Below are 6,483 nucleotides of genomic sequence, written 5' to 3'. Positions count from 1 at the left end.
TATTTTTAATAACAATTTCTCAACTTGTCGTATTGAGAAACTAAGAGAATCGTTTGTGGATAAATTGTAATGTATATTATGCTTTAGGCACAATTTTTTATTTTCTTACTCTAGTAATTTATGTTAAACTTAATTAAAATGAAATTTAGAGAAATTTATTTTTAATAATTACATTGCTTATTATATATCATAAAGTAAATAGACATGCCGAATTTTATAAGCAATTATTAGATCGCGAAGTTAAGATTTTCATTGGTCATCGATAATAGTTGTATGTATGTTTGGTAAAAACCTAAAATTATACATAACGTGAACAAAAATCTCATTGGTTGTTGATTCGTTGACGTAGGTAGCTTATTACGGATATGATGCATTAAATGCAGTAACATGTATATGCAATGATAATGATAGTTTGATATAAAGAGTTTGTTATAACTATCATATTCTTTTGTAGCCAATAGAATTGAGTATCAAGAAAATATTGAATTATTAATGCTAATTCATTATTACTTGAAATACATCATAAATCATAATACGCTAGTAGGCTAATGTACATTGTCTTAAAGTTCCTTTTTATTCTTTTTGGCCAATTTAATTTCATGTTGTATATCATAATAACAATATGAAATATAATATTATTAAAGTTCAAAAATATCTTATTGTAATGATTAAGGTTGATTGACGGGCATATTGCATCTTTAACGAAAGTTTGAGTACTTTCTCATATGACGTTTGCACATGCATACCTAAAGATATATAATTATACTGACTGACAGTGGTATGATAGTTTTTGCGATAATGTCAGTTTTGATATTTAACATTTTTCTTCATAAGAAATGAGTTTCTTTTCCAGTCTATAAATAATAATAACTTTAATAAGGGAAATATGTCTTATTTATAAGCGTTGCTGAAAACGAATAATAATAGCCAAAGTACGGAGCGTAGAAAATTTTAAATTTTTCTTCCGTATAAATATACTAATACGGAGTATTTGCTCAATTAAATAGCAAAACTCAATTATAAAGAAATTTTTGTGGTCAACGCATAGCGGATATTATATTATAATGTAAAATATCTATGTAAAATCGTACGCTAAATAATACCTTACGTCTAAAACTCACAGTAATCCGTCCGTCAATCATTCATGTAAATTCCTTATATGCCTCAAGTCCGCAATCTGATATACATTCAATCATTAACTGCTTTATTTGTAATTTGTCAGCTTATAAATGATAGTTAATTTCTATTTAGATTTTAGGCACTTTATAGCGGCCATTCAATTACGGAATTATGTTAATCAAAGCCTGAATTTTTGTATTAATTGTCCTATCAAGCCACATAAAGCGGCATCCTTGTATATTCTTCATCTTAATTCCTCTCGTCCCACTTCCTTTGCTGTCTGTATCATTCTCTCTGTCTCTCTCTCTCTCTCTCTCTATCTCTCTCTCTCTCTCTCTCTCTCTATCTCCATCTCCATCTTCATCTCTCTCTCTTACCTCTGTCCCTCTCTTTCTCCTTTTTCGCACGCACTTTTCTTGTCTCTTTTTACCGTTACCTTTTATGCACAAGCGCGCGTGCACGCCCGCACGATTACACTCAAACTCAAAATCAAAAACATAGATGCTAATATACGCACTCTATCTATCTATATATATATATATATATATAGGCGCGTGCACACACACGTGCATGGGTACGTACATCAGCAAATGGCGTAAGTATATTTATTCTCGAGCGTATGTTGAATGAGTATAACATGAATACCTCTTGATTGTATTTCGTGTGGGTGATTGTATTTTATTATCATTTATTCTTTAAAGTAATAAATATTCCATAATAATGAGGCAATTTTAATCAAATAAATTCAAATCAATCGTATTTTATTTAAACCGAGAAATCTACCGTACAAATCAATACTTATTATCAAACGGGTCAAGCTCGTCATTAACAGCACAGATGCATTTTTTCATTCGAACGTTCATTTTAAGATTTAGCCGCTAATATCCGCTAATATCCATTAAATATCCACCACTTTCTCGTCTTGCCCTATTATTTCTCTCATCGCGTAATCTCTTTCTGCCTGCCAAAGAACCACCATCATAGTGATGAATCGTTTTGCCGTACCGACGGATGCTGAATGCCCACATCGTAGGTGGTAAAGCTTACGCAACACAAGCGTACATACGTATATAGGATATCGTTTGCCGTGCGTCCGCCCAGAGATGCGCGCGCGCGCGGTCTTCTCCTCCCTTGCGCGCGACTCGCGATATCAATGCGCTTGTGTTACAACGCGCGACTACGCCCTGAGCGAGTGCCCACCCCCGCAACCATGCGAAATACGAAGTGCGAGATTCCATTCGCCGCTGCGTTCGGACCAACTCGGGTTTCTCTTTTATTGTCTACTTGTTCAAAACGCGGAACAGCTTATGCTCCCGTCGTTGCCTTTTTTTCGTCCTTGCTAAGGTAAAGGCCAAGAGTCGAAGCTCCAATGTATTATTACAAGTATTATACGATTATAAATGGACGACCGTATGTGCTATTTACAAAAAGAAAAAGAAAAAAGAACGGATAAAAGAAATACAAGAGAATCAATCGTCTATGATCTTTAACTGGAAAGGCGCATGTTTGTTAATTAATTTTATAGAGAATTACAAAATCTAATTCGTTATTTGAAAAGTAACACTGGAATTGATAGTTATTAATTTACATAAAAGCAGAGATGAATTAATTGGATAAAGCTGACAGGTCAAAACAACATAGGTTACATGCATTTAGTACTGGCAGCATTACCAGTGTGTCGGTATCTTACCCAATTGAAAAATATGATTAAAGGTCAGTAATTTATCTGAACATTTTATATAGGAAAGGGTTATGTGGAAGAGGCTTGGCATACTTAAATAATATAGGTATGATCGTCGGGCCAAAGGCAACAGGTTGAATAATATTTTTATAATAAATTACTGCCTAAAGTCATGCTCTTACTTTCATAATACAGTACATCTTAAATGTCTTTAAATAAAAGTTCATTGTAAATTATTATTGGAATATATTATGAGTAAATTGTAGAATTTATGATTTCAAGGACTTTTAATTTATTTATTAAGTGATGTAGGTGAAAATATGTTGAATTATATGAGATTATAAACATTTCAAGCTTAATTTTACCGACATACAATACCGACCATTAATCGTTTAGCGATAAATTATTTTCTCAATAATATTGTAATATTAAAATATTTTTTAATAATCTTAAGTCTTAAAAATTACGTTGTCAAGTACGGATATTATCTTTACATTTATGGCTCCGCCCTTGATAAAAAAAAAAAAAAAAAAAAAAAAAAAAAAAAAACATCCGATTCTCTCGAATGAAATTGTACATTTTATATACAGAGAGCAAGAGGTGATAGACAGGCTGACGTTCCTCGCAGTTTGGCTTTTCTTCTTTTTTCTTATTATTCGGGTAAGAAATTGACGCCAATCACAAGACTCACGGGCACGTTGGCAGAGCAATTAATATGTAATTGGTGCTTCTCTGGCCGTTTCCCGGGGAAAAAGCTGTAGTACACTCGTGCGACGACCTGCTTTCAATCTTTCTTAGTAAAAACTCGTTCGCGTACGTATGCATATACGTCCTTTCTCGTGTCCGATCTTCGGTAAAACTCTAATTTTTACATGCGCGAGGAGAAAGGAAAAATAAAAAACAAAACTGAAAACATAACGAAAACAGTGTCAACCTCCAAATGACTTTCATCGCTTGTAAGCGGAATCGATTACTACTAGGAAGAGCAAAACTATTCGTCGGCACATTTAACGTTTATTATTATTTGCTTAAGCCATGTGTTTTTATTTTTTTCTCGAACATTTGTTGATTGTTCTGGTAACGTTTTGTTACAAGTTCGTTCTAAGGACTCGTGGTAATTTCGAAGTATGCGTGCGTGCGTGCGTGCGTGCGTGCGTGCGTGCGTGTGTGTAAGTGAGTGAGAGCGAGAGAGGGAGAGCGAGAGGGAGATAGAGAGACAGACAACAGCAAAGAAAGAAAAAATACAAGTAAAGTGAGTGGGTAGTGAGAAAAATTATCGTACGTGATCGGAGCTTAAACAAAACAATGAATAGTATTATTGTAAGGAAGTTATTTGTTCATAACGCGTGACCAAAGTGTAATCATTCCAAATCTAAAGCGGATTCAGTGTAATTAAACAACATCGATGTTTTGGATTTGGGTTTACTTTGAAGTCTTCGTTCGAATGAAAAAATTGTTTCGAAAAAATAATTTGTGGATTCTAAGAATTTACGTTTCTAGTGAATATGCGGCGTTCAAAAACATTTAAAATTATTTTATATTATTACCGATCGATTAAACTTTCTAAATAAATATTTTATTAGTGTGTAGTAAAATTATTAGGAAATTAATTTGTATAAAAGCAATCGTGCCATGGCCATATATAAAACTTACTTTCTTGATATGAAAGTTTCATTTATCGAAATTAAGTAGAGAACATTAAAATTTGTCACGAAAATGTAATGGTTCTTTTAATCTCTTCTGTCTACAATATTTTTTGATTGGACGTTATGAACGTTATATTTATATGAGCTAAACCCACGTATGCACTAAAGCACAGTTATAGATGCCCTCGTATACAGACAGGTTTTTCACATAATTAACAATTTTGGAAATCACCACACAACCGCGACTAACTATTTTGCGCGTGTGCACGCGTCCGTGACGTGTGCGCGCCCGTGTGTTTATGTATCCGCGCGTATGCGTGTAAAATTGATGCAAATGCGAAGTGTTTCATTATAATGAAAGAATAATAGAAATGTGTGAGAACATATATTGCATCCGATCGACATATTGCAATTGGCAATCAAGCCGTTTTCAATCGACTTTACATTAAGCATTAAAGGTGTATAACAGGCTTCATGTCTGTCAATTAAGACCATTTCCAAATGTTCAAGATATACACCCGAGATAAATCCTAGTGCATCGTACTGAGTTCGATGAGTCAATTTCCGTGTTACATAGCTTCTCGAGCGCGTACTCGACCCTTTTCTCTTCACCCTTCTCACTCCATCTGTAAATATATGTACGATTACATTAATATCGAGGATATCACGGATAAGAATGGTATAAAAACGGCTTTTATGGTTAAAAATATATATATATATATATATATAATAATACTTTGGGTTGATAATTATGAGATTCGGGATAAAAAAACTTCTTCGATGTCAGAAGTTATCGAAAAATGTAACATTTTAAAAATAAATATTAAATTTGAATGATTATTAAATATAATTTCGTAAATATAACTGTACGTAATAAATATTTTAAATACAGATTAGATAAATGAATTTTACCAAACAATATGAACGTAGAACTCGAAAAGTAATTGAACTTTGAAATTTAGCACCATTAATTATTTCACATGTTTATTTAGAAAGTTTCACCTACTTTGTCAAACCTTAAGTTTTTTCTAATAAACAATTCTCAACAATTACCATATTTCAAATACGTCTTTGGAAATATATATTTCAAAAGTACTAAGAATAACGTGTTAATAATCTTTGCATAATTAAATTGTATATTTTCCTTTTGCCCCGAGTAACTCTCTTTAATGCTCGTAGCTTTTAAAACTGTATATGTATTTAATACTAGTTCAGTTACTTCTCTCTCTCTCTCTCTCTCTCTCTCTCTCTCTCTCTCTCTCTCTCTCAATGATAAACATACCAATGAGCTAATAGCTTTCGCGGAGAAATGATGACTATTAGGTATGTATTACTTATGTGGTGACGACTATACCACCTCTTGTCGAAACAACCGTTTTAATTCTAGTGCGCGAGTATACGTGTACACGTACATTTTTGATGTTAATCGTAATTACGAGGATAATTCGTATTATTAAAACTTGTCGCAGCTAATTAAAAATATCTATATGTATATTTATTATTTTCAATCCTACGTTAATAATGCCAGAGAGTCTTTAGATGGACAATTATTGGAGATGAATCAAAAACGTTCTCTAGTGAAGAATATAATAAATAATCCTTCTGTCTTATCCCAGCTATTGTCTATGATTATACTGTGTATGATAATAAAAAGTTTCTAAAAATATAGACAGCAAAAGTATTTTAGCGGACTTTTAGTAAATTTTATCAACATATATTAATTATATTTTGTAAACTATTTTATTTCGACATTTGTACGTGGCGTATTCTTATTGAATCGGGTTGTTTTTTTGTTTTGGAATTTTTTTTTTTTTTTCAATACATTTAATTAACATCGAAGCCCATTTGGTCGCGATTATTTCAAATTTTTTTTTCGATTTTTTTATACACTCATTAATAGGCGTTATCGCAAAATTTGTTGCATTGAATTTGTCAGTTTGGGTAAAATGCAATCGCTGGCGTTATTTAAGCTCACCTCACCCGTGCTCTCATTTATCAACATTAATTAATAACTATTACTGTGATTTTTCTCTTCCG

Source organism: Ceratosolen solmsi, unplaced genomic scaffold (genome assembly GCF_000503995.2).
Source record: "Ceratosolen solmsi marchali unplaced genomic scaffold, CerSol_1.0 scaffold7, whole genome shotgun sequence".
Lineage (NCBI taxonomy): Eukaryota > Metazoa > Arthropoda > Insecta > Hymenoptera > Agaonidae > Ceratosolen > Ceratosolen solmsi.
This window is presented reverse-complemented; position numbering follows the sequence as displayed.